This window comes from Mastomys coucha, unplaced genomic scaffold (genome assembly GCF_008632895.1).
Source record: "Mastomys coucha isolate ucsf_1 unplaced genomic scaffold, UCSF_Mcou_1 pScaffold5, whole genome shotgun sequence".
Lineage (NCBI taxonomy): Eukaryota > Metazoa > Chordata > Mammalia > Rodentia > Muridae > Mastomys > Mastomys coucha.
The window spans coordinates 104,110,383-104,130,323 of record NW_022196911.1 but is presented as its reverse complement, the minus strand read 5'-3'; the positions used below and the strand labels follow the sequence as shown (position 1 = coordinate 104,130,323).

The 19,941-nt window shown below is 48.6% G+C and overlaps 1 protein-coding gene across 4 annotated transcripts in view; it reads left to right on the top strand.

Annotated features, from left to right (window-relative positions):
• Cacng5 (calcium voltage-gated channel auxiliary subunit gamma 5) overlaps positions 1–19,941 on the top strand; it is a 55,741-nt gene that overhangs the window by 17,677 nt on the left and 18,123 nt on the right. The window contains exon 1 of one of the 4 annotated variants that reach the window (XM_031353646.1): positions 10,217–10,264. The exons of the other annotated variants lie outside the window; for them this stretch is intronic. The gene's annotated coding sequence lies outside the window, so the exon portion shown is untranslated. Of the gene's footprint in view, positions 1–10,216; positions 10,265–19,941 lie in introns of those variants that run through there. 4 annotated transcript variants of the gene reach the window in all.

The window sequence follows — 19,941 nt, the reverse complement described above, 5'->3', positions numbered from 1 at the left end:
GTGCAGGGATTGGGGATCATGATTCCCCCTCTTTGCCTATATTTCCGAGCAATTTGCCCACTCCCAAAGCCAAAGTCACACTTTCCCACCACAGACTTGAGTGAAACTGGACGAAATGACCTGGGTGTGGGATAGTAAAGCCCTCTGCCACCTGTTGAGCTGGGTTGTGGGTCTCTGAGGGCCAAGCTCCCCTAGGCTGTCAGGGTCTGTGATTGGACTCACTTCCCAGTGGTCTCACCCATCCGCAAGTTACCTGTCCACCTTGGGACATCTGCTCTGCATATATTGCTTTCCTCCTGTCTGCCTAGCTGCCTGGGGAGGGCTAGTAAGAGAAAGGAGCTTTGCCGAAAGCCCTAGTCCTGATTAGGTCTGTGCTGGAACAGCATAAGGCATGGGGATCCCCTTTATGCTTTGTGTAAGATACCAAACCCCAGGAGCACCCTATATTTTCCCCCAGCCACTCGAAAATGCACCCATTTGATGACTTGATCTCTTCACTGGACTCCTATCCTGGTATTGATGAAGCTGCAGCATACGAATAGTTTTAAAGTGAAATCAAAGCTTGGGGCTGAACAGGGATTTTTAAAAATATACCAGGTACCTAGGTGAGAACTCCCACAGTTGCTGCGAGTCCCATCTCAAGGCTGGTTCTCAGGGTGCTTAGAAATGGATAGCTTTCTTCTTGGTCTTGCCACAAAGATGGCAACATCCCAACCACTCCCGGGTTGGAGGCATCAGGGCTTCATGACCTGGGAGAGGCTTGGGGACATGGTGACTGGACTGTTTGCATACACCTGGAAGAGGCTGGCCTTAGTTTGTGATAGAAAACATGGACTCTAACCCCAGTCGCTCACCCTCTGACAGTGCAGCATTGGCTACTTCACAGAGCCTCCTGGAGGCTCCATTTCCTCCTCTTGTAAACCTGTCAGTTGTAAGAACAAAGTAAGGTCACACATGACAATTATCCATTCGCAGAAATGTCCAGGGCTGCCTCAGCTTCCTCAGACGCTAGGGTTGAGCATGGCGATCGTGTACTGAGGACAGTGGCCACGGACTGAGGATGGTGGTCACATAGTGAGGAAGCCCAATTAGTTCTCCGTGAGGAAGAATGTGCTGTGCTAGAGCTTTAGAGAACTCTGGTGGAGTTTAGATTCCCAGAGGAGGATGAAGGAGCTGTAACTATGGAGCCATGACTCTAGGGGGAGCTACCATTGCCCCCACCCCCACCCCAGGCTTCGGGTCCATTTCTTTTGCAGACTCCTGGGTCATTGCCAGCTGGTCCTTCACCATGTGCCTGTCTGTTATGCCATCCTGAGTTGGGTCCTGGTCGTACATGCTGGCAGAATGGGGGACAGCTGCGTGTGACTTTAGAGGCACAAAATCCTCTCTTCACCTAATATCTACTTCCCCTGGAGTATAGCCATCTGGGGTCTGATATCCTACTGTGAGAGATTGATTCCCTTGGTCCCCTGCCTTGTAACCTATGTCCGCTACTAAACCTTCACAGTCAGGCTTGTTTAGAGATTTTCAGGACCTTTAAGAAGAGAGGGTAAGGGCAGAAGAGCAAAAGGGGGGCAGGATGGGGTGCAGGAGAGAAAAGATGGGACTTTGCCAACTGTACAGTCCCCAGACACAGACCCAGTACCCCTGGGAGGAAGGCAGGCTGGGAAGGCAGATGGCAGGTGATGGGTAGGGAAGAGCTGCACCTCGGTTGTGATTCTCTGTGGGAACAGGAAGTAGGTGCCTACTAAGGAAGCCTGTGCTAGACAGCTGACTGGGAGTGAGCTGTGGGGCCCTGTGAGAGCAGAAGAAGCCCCAAAGCTTCTTCACCCAGCCACTCAGCATCTCTGCTCCCAGCACACAGCCCCAGCCCCACTGGCAGCCATGCAGCACTCTTTGTGTTTGGACCCTAGGCTGTGGCTCTGGCTGTTTACATTGTCAGTTAGGGCAGCAGAACAAGGACACCAGTGCCTTACACACATACACACACTCACACACACTCTCACACACACCCTGGCCCTCGTGTCACCTCTCCGGAGAGAGACAGAAACAGCCGTTCACCCACACCTGACATGGCTCCCGGGATGATGGAGGCTGGAGAATCGGGAGATTTCACTGGACTCAGCATGAATGGCTTGTGGGGCCCTGTATGTCTCAGTGTGGGGCATGCTGGAGAACTGGGGGAAGTCCCTGCTGACAGAGCCCGTGGGCCGGCCTCATCGAGGGTGGGGTGGATGAGCATCTCTTAGATCTGTGGATACCACTGCCACAGTTGACCAGTCCTGGCTGATAGTCCAAAGACAAGTGTTTGCAGTCCACTCTAGTGGTCCAGAGATCCGGGACACAACCAGAAAGGAGACACAATGGGCCACTAATGTGCCTTTATGGTCTTGTATTCCCAATAGACATCCTTTTGTTTGGTTGGTTTATTCTGTTGTTTTTGTTTTTCTGATAAAGCCCCAGCTCTCATGTAACTCAGGCTAGCCTCAAACTATCCATATAGCTGGGAATGGTTTCAAACTCCTTATCCTGCCTCTGCCTCTCAAGTCCTGGGATTATAGGCATGTACCACCATATCTGCTTTATGCAGTACTGGGGATCAAGCTCAGAGCCTTATACAAGGTAGGCAAACACATTACCACCTGAGCTGAAGCCTCAGCCCAAGGGATAATCATCCTTATCTATAATGGTGGCAGCATAGCTTTGTTCTTCCATGATGAGCACCCAGAGGCTTGTGCCAGCCACTGAGCGACAGGGGTGCTGCGGTAATGCTTGGCTTTGGGGGGTGGATATTCTTGGGTTTGGTGACAAGTAGGCTGACCCACGTATTGCAGGATGTCCTCAGTCTCCACCAACTAGATACCAGTAGCACTCACCAGATACACACCTGGTTGTCCTCAGACATTTGCCTGATATTCCCTGGGGAGCAAGGCAGCCTGATGCTGAGAATCATTGGGGATCTTGCTAAGAATAAACTAGGAGGGGAAGAAAAAAAAACCAACCCTGCTCCCTCAGGAGCAGCGTTATGCGAAAGCAGCAAAAAACCAGTCAGCTGCATGGTGGAAGTGCTGGCGAGAGGGTGGGATGAGAGGCTGAAGAGTGTGGGTGGGGTGGGTGGCCATTTCTAAAGGAGACTCAGCGGAGGCGTGCCTGAGCAGGTGACATTTCGGCAGAGAGGGGAGGTGAGGGGAAGGAGAGAGCAAAGTGTGCAGAAATCTGGGGACCCACCTGCCAAGCAGTGGGGGGAAAGAGCTTAAGGGGGCGGTGGCTGGGGCTGGGTGGAGTGGATGGGGGTAGGGACAGGTTGCTGGAGTCGGATGGTTTAACCCCTCCACCCCTCACCCCCCAAGAACTTTGCATTTTCTCCCTGAGCACTTACGGCCTGCTGGGTGCCTACCTACGCCATCTTGGCTGCCTTTAGCTGACATTGAAAGAGGTAGGTGCTGTTCCTTTACTTGGTTTTTCAGTCGTGAAGAATAAGGTCCAGAAAGGTGGAGGAACATGCAAGATGTAATGGACAGCCTGCACTCTTGTCTCCTACCAAAGTACCATGCCGTTTTGAGTTTTCTGCCCCAGCTCTAGCTCTTCACTAAAATATCCCCAGTGTCTATGTTTTCTCTGAGAATGGTGACCCCACCCCAACCCCACATGTTGGTGCTCTTCCGGGATAGGGTTTATCCCTAGTGCTCATATGTCTCAAGCCTGTTACCAAGAACTAGGAGGGAGGTAAGTGGTCCCTCCTGCTCCTAGGCAACATCTCTTATGTTTGACTTTGTATGTATTCATGGAACTGGACCCGGGCTATCTGCTGAGGTTGGGATCAGTATCCCAGGATGTCAAGGGACATGAACCCAAGGCGTGGAGAAGCAAGAGGAAACCTTGTGTTTTGACCCAGTGTCTCTCTAGGCCTTCGGGGCTGGCTTGCCAATCTCCCTCTACTGAGGCTGGCCTGGAAATGGAATGTTCCACAGTTGAGCAGAATTGCTGAGACCATCCATCTCCCTCCCCAAGATTTTCTTGCCCCATGCAGAAGTCAGAGTCTCAATTAGTCCCAGGCAGGCCCTTATTTATTGATCAAGCAGTATATATGGGAAGTGAGGTCCTTCTTAAAAATAGAGACTTAAAAATAGCTCAGAAGTGGGAGAGGGGAAGCAGCTCACAGCAACTACAAAGAGTGACCTCCTTGGTGACTGCCACTACGAAAGCCTTGATGCTTTCCCTCGTCTAAGGATGCCAGGATGAGGAGGCATGTAGAGGGTATGCTGGCACCTGGAAGAAGTCCATCTGCCAGCCTGAGTGAGGGGCATCCAAGCTAATGAGGGACCCTGGTACCAGGAACTCATATCCCATGGACATGAGAATATCCTTTACTTGGGTGGAAAACCTATCGCCTGGGTTATAGAGTTGCCTGTATAGATACAGCGTCCCTTACAGGGGTGGACTGTGTGGGAGCATGGGTCGGTCCCTAGGGTTTCCACTAGGAGGGGATATAAAATGGAGCATCCTGGGAGATGGCAGGAGGTACGAAGCCTGGTAAAGGTCCTGCCTGCTCATCCTTTGGCAATTGCAGCTTGCTGCCTTGTCCCTGGATCATGGAGAATGAAGACCTGGTCATGATCCCCTCCCCTACCATCTCTGCAGTAGACACATGGGCATGTAGCCTGGAGTTCAACCCCTTTGTGTGCCTTGAAAGAGTCACTTGACCTCCCTGAGCCCCAGTTTCTCTAATTCTGAAATGAAGTGACGAGAAGTTACTACTGTGGTGGCAAGTTTAGAGTGACCAGAGATACTTGATACACCCTTACCCAATAGTGACAAATTTAAATTGAGATCCTTGATATACCCGCACCCACTCACCTTCTCAGTGCTGTGGGCATGGATCTCTGCCCACCCTCAGCATAATGTCTACATCCAACTTGGCTGAAGTTTGGCCACCATGTTGGTAACCCTGGTCCCAAAGCCACCATCTGCCATGACACGGGCACAATGGTGATGACGATGGTAGGTTTCCTACTCTGGGTTCCCCATGCTAATGCTCTTACGGACCTTGTCCTACTGCAAAATGAATTTGTGAAGCCATTACCATGAGCCCTGTGTGCATGTGTGTACATGTGTGTGAGAGAGAGACCGTATGTATGCAGGTAGACATGTGTGTGCAGATGCATGTCTACAGTTGTACACAGGCGTGTGGAAGCCGAAGGACAATATCTCAGGGGTTGTTCTTCAGGGACAATCTACCTTTTTTTTTTCTTTTAATTTTTGTTTTTAGGCAAGTTATCTCACTGGCCCAATGTTCATCAAATAGACTATGCTGGTGGACAGTAAACCCCAGAGGTCTGCCCACCTCTACCTGACCAGTTTGGGGGTTTCAAAGTGTATTCCACCACACCTGCCTTTTGAAATGTGAGTTCCAGGGATTGAACTCATGTCTCCATATCTCAAGGCAAACCAAGCGTTACAAACCAAGCTATCTCCTAAGCCTCCAGCGGCCAGATTTTGTAGAAGAAACAAAGGCACCGTTAATTAATCTCAAGTCATCTAGCTGCTTCATGAACCAAGGAATATAACCAAAACATCAAACCTAGGGGTAGAATCTTATAAAATTAATCTTCTTTTTATCTGAAATGAAACCTCCAGGTGGAAGCCATAATATGCAAGAGACTCAGCCAAGTGTCACCTCCTCAAAAAAGCCTTCCAAGATGGTCCTATCTGGGTCCTTGTGTGTGTTGGGGCCATCTTTGGTGCATGGTTGCAGCCAGCTTCCCCCAGTGCTGTTCCTCCCTCGAGATCAAGCGCATCAAGCAGCGTTTCCAAATAGCAGCCATGCCAGTGTCATTGAAACCCATGCATCCTGCGACTCTGCCTGTGTACTCAAGTCTAATCACGGGCCTCCAGAGCTCAGTGCCCAGAGCCTTTCAGCAGGTTCAATCTCTAGGGGCTGGTTCTCAGCTAGCAGAGGTACCAGAGGCAATAGGCCTGCCCCTCCTGCCCCCTTGGGGCTGCAGGGCTGTGTAACTGTCAGGTCAAAGTTCTCAGCAGGAGCAATGAGGTGAAGGAGCAGGGGCAACTGAGGGGCTGCTTCGGGCTTCACCCTTTGATGAACACTTTACTTAGCTTCTAGTCTCTCACCCCTAGCTCCCGCCTCCTTTCCATTGCTTGTGTATACACACTTGTAGTATACACCCTTAAACTGATATAAATCCTATCCTTTCAAAGAATTGTATTCAATTGTGAGTGTGTGTGTGTGTTTGTGTGTGTGTGTGTGTGTGTGTGTGTGTGTGTGTGTGTGTGTGTGTGATCTTCCTCAGTCACTCTGTTCATTAGTCACTGAGGCAGGGTTCTGAACCCAGAGCTTGCACATCAGGCTGCCATAGCATGCCAGCCCTCCATCTCTACGTCCTGAGCACTGGGCTTACAGATGGCTGCCATCCTTCCTGGGTTTTATGTGGATTCTGAAGATCCAAGCTCAGGTCTTCACATTGGCACAGCAGGTGCTTCACCTGATGACCCATCTTGCCAGCCTTTGCCATTTCAGTGGCATTGCATAATCCAATGTGGCAAAGCCAGCCCTGCTCCCTAGGACAGCATCACCCTAAATGGAGATGCACCCTGTAACCACCCTCCCTGGACCCCCGTTTCCCTGAAATTCTGGCAACTGCCAAGCTGCTTCCTATCCTCATGACTTTACCTTCAGGCTAGTTTATGTAAACGTGTGATGCGTGACTGTGTCAGGTTTCTTTCATTTCACACATTTTCACTCTGAAATGTGTATTGAGATGTTGTGTGTGTGTGTGTGTGTGTGTGTGTGTGAGGTGTATGAGCACAGGTGTGTGTGTGGGTGGGTGGGTGTGTGTTTGGTATATGAGCACAGGTGTGTGTGTGTGTGTGTGTGTGTTTGGTATATGAGCACAGGTGTGTGTGTGTGTGTGCGTGTGTGTGTACAGTGTGGACACTCTTGCACAGTGTGGAGGACTGCAGAAGGCACTGGGTGTCCTGCTCTATCTCTATCTGCCTTACTCCTTTGAGCAGGGTCTCTCCATCAACTTGGAGCTAAGCTAGAGGCTGGCAAGCCTTGGCAATCCTTCTGTTCCCCCTACCCTCTCACTGCATTGAAGTTACAGGCACATGTGTCCACACCCAACTTTTTATGTGGGTGCTAGGGATTTGAACTTGAGCTGGATGCTTGATGACAATGCTTTTATAACAAGTACTCTTACTCATAGAGCAAGTTCATCCATCCAAGAGCTTCCCTCCCTCTGATGGCTGATTAACACCTCCCTGTGTTGATGGGCCATGCTGCTTATATATCCATTAGCTGTGGACATCTGGACGCTCCCAGCTGTGGACATCTGTAAGCAGGAAGAAGCAGTCTTCCCGGTTCCTGCTTGAGCTCTTGGCCTGGCTTGCCTTGATGATGGACATCTGGGGAGTAGCAGGTGTTGCTCCCTCAGTCACAGTGCAGGATGACTGGGAACTTGATAGGGAAACAACCTCTGCCTCTGTCTGTCTAATCAGGACAGGCTCACCGCTATAGGCTCCGCCCCACTGGCCTCCTCACCAGGGTCAACTGTCTGATCCCAGACACCTGCGGGATGGCAGCCAGGCCCATAGTTCTTCTTGTCACACCTGTCAGGTCCTGTTACTGTGAGATCCAGGCCAAGGTCGAGGACTTGAGTTCTAAGAAGCCCCCTTCTAAGCTGCCACAGTTACGGGAGGCAATGGCTAGAGCTGTTTTTCAGCTTCAGTGGGTAAGAGTGTTTGGAACAGGAAGAACCCCACTCTGTGGCAGATGTGACTGTCACCTGGTCCACACACAGGTGCCTGCTGGTAGAAGGCCTGTCGCCATAATCAGAGCCTAACAGGGCTGTCTCTGTGCTCTTCTGATCCACCGGCACACAACTCCACAAAAGGAATTCTAGTTTTTTGGTTTTTTGGTTTTGTTTTGTTTTTAATCACCCCTGTGTTTTTGATCACTCTGCCGGTAAGGGCTTGGAGCCAAGAGCAGAACTGAAAGAGCGCTTGAATGGGCAACTCGTGGCTCTTGCAGCTTATTGGGAGACCAACCTAGGAATAAACTTAAACTAGGCAGATCCTTCCAACCTACCTGCTTTCTCTGTGTTGAGGATACTGATTGACCCTGAAGACGTGAAGGACAGGCCCATGGGGGTGTCAGTTCTTGGAGAGTCAGGGCTCGTCCTGACATTCCTTACCTGCGTCTCTATCTCCAAGTTCAGTACCAGGTACAAGGCGATGGCTGGCCTTTGCATGGCCTCTGCACCCTCCTCTGCCCTCTCTGAGGTTTTCCCACAGGTGCCCCTTCATTCACGAGTATCTCCTTTCATCCTTCTCCTTTCTAGAAAATTCTAGGATCTCTCGCCATGTGCTGGGCGCTATGCCGAGTCCCATATGATGCCACCTTGCCTGGTGCCTCCTCTAGGACCCACCATCCCACCTCAGCTGAGAGCTCCTACTAGAGGAAATAGAGTTCCTCAGAGGCCAGCTCCAGCCAGAGCAGCCAGCTGGTAAACAGGCTGGAGGAACTGGAGGGCCAAGGCCAGAGAAGCTGAGAGTGCCAGGTGTAGGCTGGGCCCTGAGTGTGAATCACCTCATGAACCCCCTTGCTACGTCCCTGAAGCAGGCTCTGTGGTTATTGACATAGGGACAAGGCTGTGAACAGTCACTCTAGAGTGTTAGTGGCTTGGTAATAATATTTTCTGCACTGCTTGGATTTCAGCTTAGCTATGAAGGCATCCGAGCCTCGGACAGGGAGGAATTTTACGGAGCAGTGAGCTGAGTCGGAAATTATGGTAGTAGTGTTTGTTGTGTCCCTCCTGGAGACCTTCCTTGCCCACCCTCAGATCCCTGCAGTTGGACACCAGTGCGGGCTCAGAGCAGAACAGGGTATAGAGTCAGACAGGGACACTTGTGCACATTGATTGAGAACTCACTGTCAGCCCTAGGCCCAGCAGGTGGTGGCTAGCTATTAAAGGGGCACTGCTCGGTTCACCCAGCTTCAAGATCGATTAATATCAAAACTAGCATTATTTTATCTGCTGCCTCTGCGGAGGGCCTGGAGTGGGGAGATGCAGAATAGACTCATCATTCTCTACTATTGATTTCCTCCGCTCGCTCTCTCTTCCCTCCGGATAGAAACGTCTGTCTCCCTCCTGATAAACGCATCGTTATGGGCAGGATGAAACCAGTCATCATCTGAGGTGCCCAGGGAGCCATGCTGTGCACAAGCAGGCGGAAGCAGTGGCCCCGAGCCGGCCAGATGGAGCTGGTTCAGGAGAAGGGGGTTGAGGAATGCCAGGAGGCAGCAGTTGCCTGGTCTCACCTTCTCCCCATCCTAGAGAAGGCAGATCCAGCATCCGGTGATTGCTAAGAGCCCCTGTGCTTGGGGTACCTGAGGATGACACCCACTGGCTGGGTGGCTTCCTAGAGCTGTGTTCTAGGGTCTGCTTGGGGGAAAACCCTGTCTCTTTGGAGGACTACACTCAAGTCCTCCAAGTCCTTCCCTAGCTCCCCAGAGTAGGGCAACCTCCCTTGGCTTCTATTTTATACTTCGTAAGATGAGCCATATCATTTATAATGTCATCTCAGTAGGCTTGGTCAAGGAGCCAGTGAGGTAACATGTGAAAGTGTTTGATAAGACAAAAGGAAAGGTCAGAGCAGTCAATCAACAAACATTGCTGTGTGGTTTCCCCTCCTTGACTGGCAGCTCTTGCAGGCTCCTGTGTGTATAAACTCTGGGGTGTCAGATGGTCAGAAGACAAAGTGTCGATGACAGTGGAGATGAAAATGAAGTTTTAAACATGAGGCTGAGGATATAGCATAGTTGCTTAGTTGGTAGAGCGCTTACCTAACTTGCAAAAAGCCCTGGGTTCAAACCCCAGCACCGCAGAAGGCTGAGCATGATGGTCCACACCTCTAATGTCAGTGACCTAAGAGGTGGAGGCAGGAGGATCCAGCCCAAGGTCATCATAGCAATATATCCAGTTTGAGGCACTCTGGGCTACACGAGACTATGTCTCAAGTGTATATATACATTAATTAATTAAAGTATGCTAATTATGTGGGGATGTGGCTAACGGTGAACCTTTGCTTAGCATTCACAAGACGCAGAGCTCAATCCCCCTGCAAGGAGACATCAAAGCAGCAGCGGCAATTTTAAAATCCCATTCCTGAAGGAGTCCTGTCCAGCAGAGTTCTCAGCCTGCCCAGCCCAGAGCTGAGTTAATTGGCCAGAAACAAGCCAGGAGAGGTGAGAAAACATAGTGTCCGCACACAGGGACCTCTCAAGGAGAGTTGGCTGCAGCAGGCCCTGCCCAGGGGGCGTCTCCTGGCTTCCCCTCTGGCAGCCAGCCCCTTTTCTGTTTCCTCAGCAGAGGAGGGGCTGGCTTTTGTCCTGGTTTTGCTGAAGTGAAGTGGGGGTGGGATGCTGACAACCCTGTTCGTGGCCTGCAGAGCCTCCATGTGATCTGGACATCTGCAGTCTGAGGTCAGTTGTCCATAAACTCCAGAGAAGAGCAATCCCCTTCCAGAGTATGTGTGCCACTGTTAACTGGGCAAACAAAAGTAGAACACAGTAAAGCCTGGGGCAGGCTGGCTGGAGACCCAGGAGGAGGAGAGAGAAAAGCTGTCCCAGGGAGAGGGGAGGACACTCACTGCTGGCCTTGATGATGAGGTCGCAGAGCTGCATTCATCCAGCTGTCCCTCACTCTGGGATGAAGGGGTGCTTCCAGGATCCTCAGAGATACCCAAGTTCTGGAATGCCCAAGCTCTTAGATGGTGGCACATTCACAGGTACACAGGCCATCCTCCTGAGTATTATTTATAATCCTCTCTACAGCATTGATATCAGCTTTTACAGAGCAAACACTGGACTCTTTCCAGAGCAGTATCTCAAAGAGTCTGTACATATTCACTGCAGACATGGTTTAGAAAATGTTTTCAGGTCATAGTTGTTCAAATTCATGGCCCTGAGGGCTGGTCATAAAGTTCCTTATTTGTTTCTGTCATTGTTAATTCTTAAACTAATTTAAAAATGAATAAAAATTAAACATTTGTTAATTTCTCTTTTCTTTTTGAGACAGAGACTATGTAACCCTGGCCTGGAAATGACTATGTAGGCCAGGCTGGTGTTAAACTCACAGAGATCTGCCTATTGTAGTGCTGGGATTAAAGGTATACATCACCACACCTGGTAACATTTGTTAACTTAAGAATTACAGTACACATACAGACATGTATACACATATATGTAGTCACACATCAATATGTACTTATGCACATACATACATGAATGTGCACACATAGATACATACACACACAAACACATGTGTACGCACAGCCTACTGGAGAAATCTTTCGGCTCATAGCAGCACATTGGAGAGTGAAAAAGATTTTCTAGATAAAAGAGCCTTCCCTCGTCTCTCCATCCGACAATGCAGAGAAGTCCGGCACACCACTAGGAAACAGGAAGGGACACAGAGCAAGGGACAGACAAGGGCACAGAGCAAGGGACAAACAAGGGCACAGAGCAAGGGTCTTAGTTTGTGTGCAGAGTGAGCTGAGCTAAAAACACTGGTTCACTACCTACCTGAGAGATTCTCAAAGTGAAAAGATGGCTTACTAAGAAAGGATTGCCTGTGAACTCAAACTCAGAGCTTTGAAACTAACACTTACATTGATGCAAAAAAGGTGTTCAATAGTGAGTGTGGGTGTGTGTATGTGTGTATTGCATCCAAATATGAACCACAGGAGCACACACTCACAGACTGACTCATGTGCTCACACACACTCTCTATATATACATCAAGAGTAATAGATTTAAAATTCAAAGGTTACATAAAATAACTCATCTGTGGCAATTCAAGAAAATTAACAAGAAAGATTTACAAAAGTAATATCAGGAATATCAGATTAGGTTCAATATCAGATTAGGGGTGGACCTATATGCCAGTAGAAAAATTTCAACATATAAGAGAATATCATGGCCTTTCATTAAAATGAGTGATTTTCCTAAAGGTAATGTGAGAAGAAGCAGAGACCGAATAGGTTGTAGTCATTTAAAGAACTGAGAGGAATTCAAATAGGGCCACAAATAGAGGTTGGTGAAGTGTGTGTGTGCATGTGTGCATGCACGTGTATGGGAGTATGTGTGCGTGTGTATGCGTGTGTGCATGAGTGTGTGTGTGCACATGGTGGGGCGTGCGTGCGGGTGTGTGGGCACATGCATGTGTGAGTGCATGCATGTATGCATGCATGAGTATGTGTGTGAGTGCACTCTCAGGCACATGTGTGTGTGTGTGTGTGTGTGTGTGTGTGTGCATGTGTGTACAGGCTCGTGCATTTGTATGGAGGCCAGAGGTTAACCTTGTGGTAGTGTTCCCTGGGTGTGACCCACTGGAATTTCTGGCTTGGAATTCACTGGCTGGGTGGCTGGCTGGCTGGCTGGTCAGTGAGCCCCAGGGATCCCTGTCTCTATATCACCAACAGTAGAATTGTGAGCTTGCACCACAATGCCTGGCTGTTTTGCGTGTGTGCTGGGTACTGTCTCCCGTTCCACGTGCTTTACCCACCGAGCTATCCTCCCCTCCATGAGGCTTGACTGGCAAGGTTTTTCAAATCTGTAAGGGGTAAACCTCCTTAGGAAGCTAATGTATCATGTAAGAAGGTGCAGTCCACATGTAGTGAAACTTCCCAGTTACTCGTGTACGGTCAATGAATAGACACAATTCTCTTGTGCCTCTCTGCAGTCAGTCGGCTCTCTGTCCACTCCCCTGGTGATCTTTCTGCCCCTGGTCCACTCATCTCTCTCCTAAAGCTTCGCCTCTTCTGCAGTGTCGCACAAAGGAGAATCAGACAGGATGTGGTCCTTTGTGTCTCAATTCTAATTTAACATAACGCCTTGTTTTTTAGGCAGGCTCTCCCTGTGTGGCCCTGGCTGTCTTGGAACTTGCTGTTAAAGCTTGGACTCACAGAAATCACCCTTCCCTTGCCTTTTCCTCTTCTCACACCCTAGGACTAAAGGTCTGAGCCCTCACACCTAAACTGAAATTTTAAAATTTTCAGTTGTTTATCTATTTACCAATAAGGGATATTTATACTGGTGACAATTAGGATTCTTTTGAATTAATCTTTTTTTAAAGATTTATTTTTTTATGTGTATGAGTACACTGTAACTATGCAGACGGCTGTGAGCTATCATGTGTGTGGCTACTGGGAATTGAACTCAGGACCTCTGCTGGCCCTGCTTGCTCCGGCGTAATTCACTGTAGCTGTCTTCAGACGCACCAGAAGAGGGAGTCAGATCTCATTGCGGGTGGTTGTGAGCCACCATGTAGTTGCTGGGATTTGAACTCAGGGCCTTCGGAAGAGCAGTCAGTGCTCTTACCTGCTGAGCCATCTCACCAGCCCGAATTAATCTTTACTGCAGATGAGTTTTGCAAGACTCTAAATTTCTCCCAGAGTCTCATCCTCTGTGGGACTGGTGGGACTGGTTAGCTGCATGGTAAAGAAGCAGCCAAACGGCTTCCTGAAGTAATCAGATCACTTGGCATGCTCTGCTGCAGTGCGCAGCAACCCCTGGCTGTTCCAAGTCTTCACCAACACTTAATAGTGCCAGCCGTTTTTGAACTTTAGCCACATCTGTTACAAATGTTACACATCCGCCACAAATGTTACAAAAGCTAATTGTGTTGTATTCGTGCTCATACATGTGTGCATGCGTGAAATAAGAACAGAAAGCCAGACCCCCAGAGTGTGAGGATGCCTTAATGCCAGAAAATAAACATGTTCTCTCAAGAGATGCAGAAATTTATTTTAAAAAATCAACATATTATAAATAAAAAAATTAATTAGTTAACCAGCAATAGTCAAAAAAGCCTTTGCCTTCCATGAGCTATATTTTAAATAAATACTATAGTCAGTGGTCAAACACAAGACAGTTTTCCCAAATCAGGTAAGTATCATTGCTTGTATGTGTGAGAGATCCCACACAATTCAGCAAGATAAGAGAAAGAAATGTGACATAAAAGTATCGGAATCCAAGGTGGAGAGATGGCTCAGTGGTTAAGAGCACTGATTGCTCTTCCAGAGGTCCTGAGTTCAATTCCCAGCAGCCACATGGTGGCTCAAAACCACCTCTAATAGGACCAATGCCTTCTTCTGGTGTGTGTGAAGACAGCTACAGTGTACTCATATACATAAAGTAAATAAACAATTCCTTTAAAAAAAAAGAATTGGAATAAAAAATACAAAGTATTCTGGACTATGGATGCTGTAATCTACACAGAAAATCCAAGTGGGCCATGTTTAGCAAAATGGTCCAATACAAGATCAACACACAAAAATCAATAATCGTACAGCACACTGGAATCTAAAAAGCTTCCACAAGTGGGGGAAAGTCATGAAGTTGTCCAAAATAATTTCCACATAAGTATGTCAAATATCATACCTAGACTTTGAGAATTCCCATAAATGAATGAGAAAATGTAGCAAACTTGGTAAGAACAGAGCAAGGATGGGGACTGGAGAGATGGCTCAGCATCTGCTCGCTCAGTCGAAAGGCTGGAAGTTCAGATCCCAGCACCCACACAAGACAGCTCACAAGTGCCTGTAACTCCAGGTCCAGAGGATCTGGCACCCTTTGCTGGCCTCTGTAAGTGCCTGCACACACATAGACCTGGATGCAGAGCTACAGGAGGTTAATGGATGCTGAGAAAGGGAGAGGCCTTCTTCCCAGAGGAGAGTCTCCTGATAGGTTATGTAATCCCAAGTGGCCACCTCTACACGCATACACATGAGAGCAACACTAAATGCACCCAACAGGTTACAGAGGTCATGAACATGAGAGGGAGTAAGGGAGACATGAAAGGAGTTACAGGGCTGGAGGAGGAATGTAAATACAGTACTTATATAGAACACTCTAAAAAAAATTAATAAAATCAGGAAAATAAATAAATGAAGTCATTTCACAAAAGGAGGAACAGTAATATGACTATAGATGAGAATATGCCTTGTGTAACCATGGAGACACAGATGAGAAGCCAGGTACCATGTTATCCTCACCATCACTGAGAAGAATCAAGTCTGACAGTCCCAGATGCTGGAGTGGCTGGGATGTGCTAGGAACCTATAGACTGCAGGTGCTGTGTCTACTGTGGGAGACAACTGGACACCTCCAGAGCCACTGAAACACCCTACTTCACACGAAGATTGCATGGTCCCTTTTCTATCTTGACTAAAGGAGGCGGGGAAGACATACATATCTTGCCAGAGCTATATAAGCTACTATGTAGCTACAGAAGCTACTATGTTTCAGATTCTCCTTTCTACTGCCTAGACATTGTCTCTCTGAGTGGTGCAGAGGTAGAAGGGCCCCCCAGATCTATCCATAATAAATGTGAGCTCAGTCTATCCGATGTGTGCCTCCTGGCAACTCAAGATGTCATGGCACCACAATGATGAGCCAGCACGGGGTACATCAGCGGTCTGCCCTCTTCCCTGGTAAGGCATTGTCTCCTAGCAATAGCAGGCTACCTCGTTTCATGGGATGTAAATAAAGTGAACATTTATTAAATAAAACCATGGAAAGGATAAAGAAGCCAAAAAATTAATTTTAAGACTCAGCAACTAAATGTCAATACATAGTATTACCGGGTTTTTGTTTTGTTTTGTTTTGTTGTTTTGTTTTGCTTTGGTTTTGGTGGTAAGTTTTGTTTTTGTTTTCAATTGTTTGTGTGTTTGTTTGAGACAGGGTATCACTATGTAGCTCTGGCTGGCCTAGAACCCACTCTGTAGACCAGGTTGGCTCCAAATCCGCAGATGCATCTGCCTCTTTGGTGCTGGGATTAAAGACATGCCCAGCCCATTTGGTGCTGTTTAATATCATCTCACAAACATTAGCCATGGCTACTCAGTAGCCTGCTAAGTGGCCATTGCCATAAGTCACGTAACTTTCCTTAGAGAAAGGCATGTCGCTGGCTTGCACTCTTGGCTGTAGTAAGGGAGAGTGAGTCAACATCTCTGCACGCTTTGTCCTTATGTTCACATTTACTCCCTGGCAGCAACTCCCAGGGGTAGCGCTGTTGGAACCAAGAGACATGAAGATGCTTAACGCTGACCAAGCTGTTCTCCAAATGAAGTCTACTGTTTTATGTTTCTGTCTCTGTCAAAGTTAGGGTTTGGAAGGAACTTTTTCAGAGTTAAACCTTTCATTTATGTTTTTTCCTCCTCCTCCTCCTCCCTCTCTCTCTCTCTCTCTCTCTCTCTCTCTCTCTCTCTCTCTCTCTCTCTCTCTGTCAATGTGTGTGTGTACTGTCTGCATATTTACATGCTTTTGTGGGCACTTGTGTGTGTGTGTGTGTGTGTGTGTGTGAGAGAGAGAGAGAGAGAGAGAGAGAGAGAGAGAGCTACCCAAAGGTGTAGCCCTTTTCTGATCACATCCTACCTCTCCCCATCCCATTTCTCTGTCACCCTTACCCCAGTAACCACTGCTCTGTCCTCTAGTTCCCTAATTTATTTTTATCATTTCAATGCTATTAAAGAAATGGATTCACAAGCTAAATTTGTGTCAAAACTAGAAGAAATAAGTTTACTAGAGATGGAGAATACATATATCCTTGGTTGGAATGTCTCTAAACCAGCAGAAATGGAATGTACCATAATTTACAATTTTCCTATGACCATACTGTATTGGTTATTTTGATCAAGGGAGGAAAGAGGGAGAGAGGGAGGAAGGGAAGGAGGGAGGGAAGGAAGGAAGGATGGAGGAGGGAGAGAAGACGGGAGAGAGGAAGAGAAGAGGGAATGAGGGAGGAGGGAATAAAAGAGGAAGGAAAGAGGGAAGAGGGAGAGAGGAAGGGAGGAAGGAGAGAGGGAGAGAGAAGGGAAGAAGGAAGGAGAGAAGAAAGAAGGGAGAGAGGTAAGGAGGGCAAGAGGGATGGAGAGAGGAGAAAGAAGAGAGGGAAGGAAGATTTCTTTGTTCTTACAGTTTACAAGCACAATTTGTACTGTGAGGAGCGCACAACAGCTGGAGCTTGAGGCAGATGCTCTCACAGCGCTTCAGTCAGAAGCAGAGGGACGATGTCAGTGTGCTAGTGTTCTGATGATCAGTCTCTCATGACCATTCAGTCCTAGGTGGCTCCTCCCACCTCAGTTATCCCGTTATAGACACTGCATCATAGACACACCCAAGGCTTTGTCTCCCAAGCAACTCTGAATCCTGCCAAGTTGACAATATCACACATACTAAAATATGTAAAGGTACAGGAAAAGTCAATTTTAATAATGCATGTGTCTATGGAATTTGTGCCTATACATATGTGTATGAACATATGTGTGCCTCAGCATGCAGATGGGAATCAGAGACAACCAAGGGTATTTATTGGTCCTTCTTGTTACCTTGTTGGAGACACAATCTCAGGCTGGCTGACCAGCAGGCTGACTCCATTTCCCATCTCGCAGTAGAACTGCTGGGATCACACATGTAAGCACCTACGCCCAGCTTTCTCTGGGTTCTGTGGATCCCAGTTCAGGTCCTCGTTCTTGCATGGAAAGCACTCTCCCCACAGAGCCATCTTCTTGGACCTACTGCTGTGAAAGCTCTGTCCCGTTCCATCCTGCCAGGCTCTGAGTGAGGGCCAGGACACAGTGACCCTTTACTCTCCCTTCCTCAGCTGACCCCTTAGGAAGGACACCTTTCCTTCTGGCGATTTCTGTGCTGCTCAACTCTGCGAAGTCTTAAGCTGCCTCATACCACTCTAGTGCCTGACTTGTTCAGTGCTAAGTCAGGTGTTGGATGGCTGTACCCATCCTTCTTGTTCCACCGCCTCAAGGGTCAACATCCATATCCTTTCCCGGTGCAGAAGTGAAGGTTGTCATTTGCCAAGAGCATCTCATACTGACTCTGTGCAGAGAGAGGGTCCTGAATCATCGATGAGATGGAGAGTCTGAGCAAGATGCCTGAGGGGCCTGGCTAGGACAGAAGCAGGAGCCAGACGGCCATCTTGGGGCTGGGGCATGAGGCAGAGCTTCACGCTTGCCTGCCTTTGTGCAGACCCTTCCAGACCAATTCTCTCAGATGCCCAGAGGCTCTGGGGCCTGTGAGATGGTGCTGTCAGCTGAGGAAGAGGGCAGTCCCATGCCTTCCCCGACCCTGTCATCAGGAGTCACCCAGGGACCCAGTGAGCTGTGAATATTTCCCCTGTCTGGTTTCTACATTCCCTTCCCAGGTCTTTAATTCTGTCACCCAGTCAGGAGAGATAAAAATTTATTTTAAACAACTCTAAGCAACTGGGTACATCAAGAGGTGTAAGGCATCTGCGAAGGATACAGACTGGGGAGGCAGGTCACAGACAAGGCATCCCAAGGGGCCATGGGACCATCTTCCAGAACTATGGGGGTCAATGGATTTGTCTTGCCCTAGTGTGGCCTTGGACTTTCTCTGCCATGGGGACATGCTTCGGACCAGGCCACCAGAGGCCCCAGGTTTACTCAGACATGTTTTAATCTTAAGTTTCAGGGATGGGAAAAGGAAAGAAAAGTCAAGTCAAAAACTCCTTAGAGAGATCCAGCATCTTCTGGAAGCCTTTCCTATCCCTGTTCATCTCTCAAGGTTCTCAGCCTGAGGGGCTAGAACATCAGTTTCCTATTTTTACCAGCCCTCGGGGGACTGGAAACTGAGTCTGAGCGTTGTTCTTGGACCCCTAGAAACCTGTGCAGCTTTTCTGTTTGACACTTGAACCCTGTGGAGGAAGGATGGAACATGTGGGAGAAGGTGGGAGCACAGAGTGGAGAGAAAGGGGGGCTCGGGCATGTGCCCTACATACCACAGCACGTTGATTTATAGTAAAATAGGCTGGAGGCAGGAAAGCCATGCTGGAGGAGGTATTTATAGCTGTGTGGCCATGCTTTGTAGCAGGCAAGGCCACACTTGATTGTCTGGAAAGTCTTCAGCACACACCACACATACACACGCACACGCACACGCACACGCACACACAGCCTTGTTTTCAGGAGGATGCTGAGCTGGGAGCATCTCTAAAGCCAGGCCAGGCTGGTTCCCCTTCTCAGGACTCCCTGCTATCTCCCCAGAAAGAGAAATCGGCACAGATTGTCAGAGAGAGAGAGAGAGAGAGAGAGAGAGAGAGAGAGAGAGAGAGAGAGAGAGAGAGAGATTTATCTTGAGATATAAATATTGACTCTAATCATCAAGGGAGGTCTGGGATAATCAAGAATAGCTTCCTACCCAGCGGGAACATTCACCAGCTTCCTCCCCACCTCCTTTCCCTTTTCCTCCTCTTCTTCTGTCTCTTTCCCTTCCTGCCTTTATTCCTCCCCTTCCTCCCTCCACCCATGGGCATTTCCCCTGCCTCCTCTTCCTCTCTCCTTCTTCTTCATCCTCTTCTGCCCTCTCTCGTCCTTTTCCTCTTTTACAATCGCTGTTTTTAAGGAAAGCATCTGACTTGCCCAACCACCTGAATAACACTCAGCCTAAGGGGAAAAACAGAAGGCATCAGCGCTTTTATGCCAGGCAAGATGCTGACCCGTGGTGAGGAAAACTGGGTCAAAGTTTCTGCTTGTCAGTGGGCAATCTCTGCCTTTTGGGAGAGTATTCCCAAGCTGGGAACCAAAGCAGAACATGGCATCTGGCTTCTGGAGCCCTGCAGGAGCCAGGCTGGGGTGAACAGAGGTCAGCAGAACCCAAATGCTGGTGGGACCACAGGGCTGGTTTCAAATCCTAAGTCTCACACACACACACTTTAGCTTCGCAGGGACTTCCCAACCTCTGCACCTAAAAGCAGGGGTGGGAATAATCATCATGGATGTGAATCGTGCAACCACATCCAGACACAACGCAGGCAAAGACAAAAACGGGCATCGTGATGGGGCTAGAGATATGGCTCCGCAGTGAAGAGCACTGGCCGCTCTGCA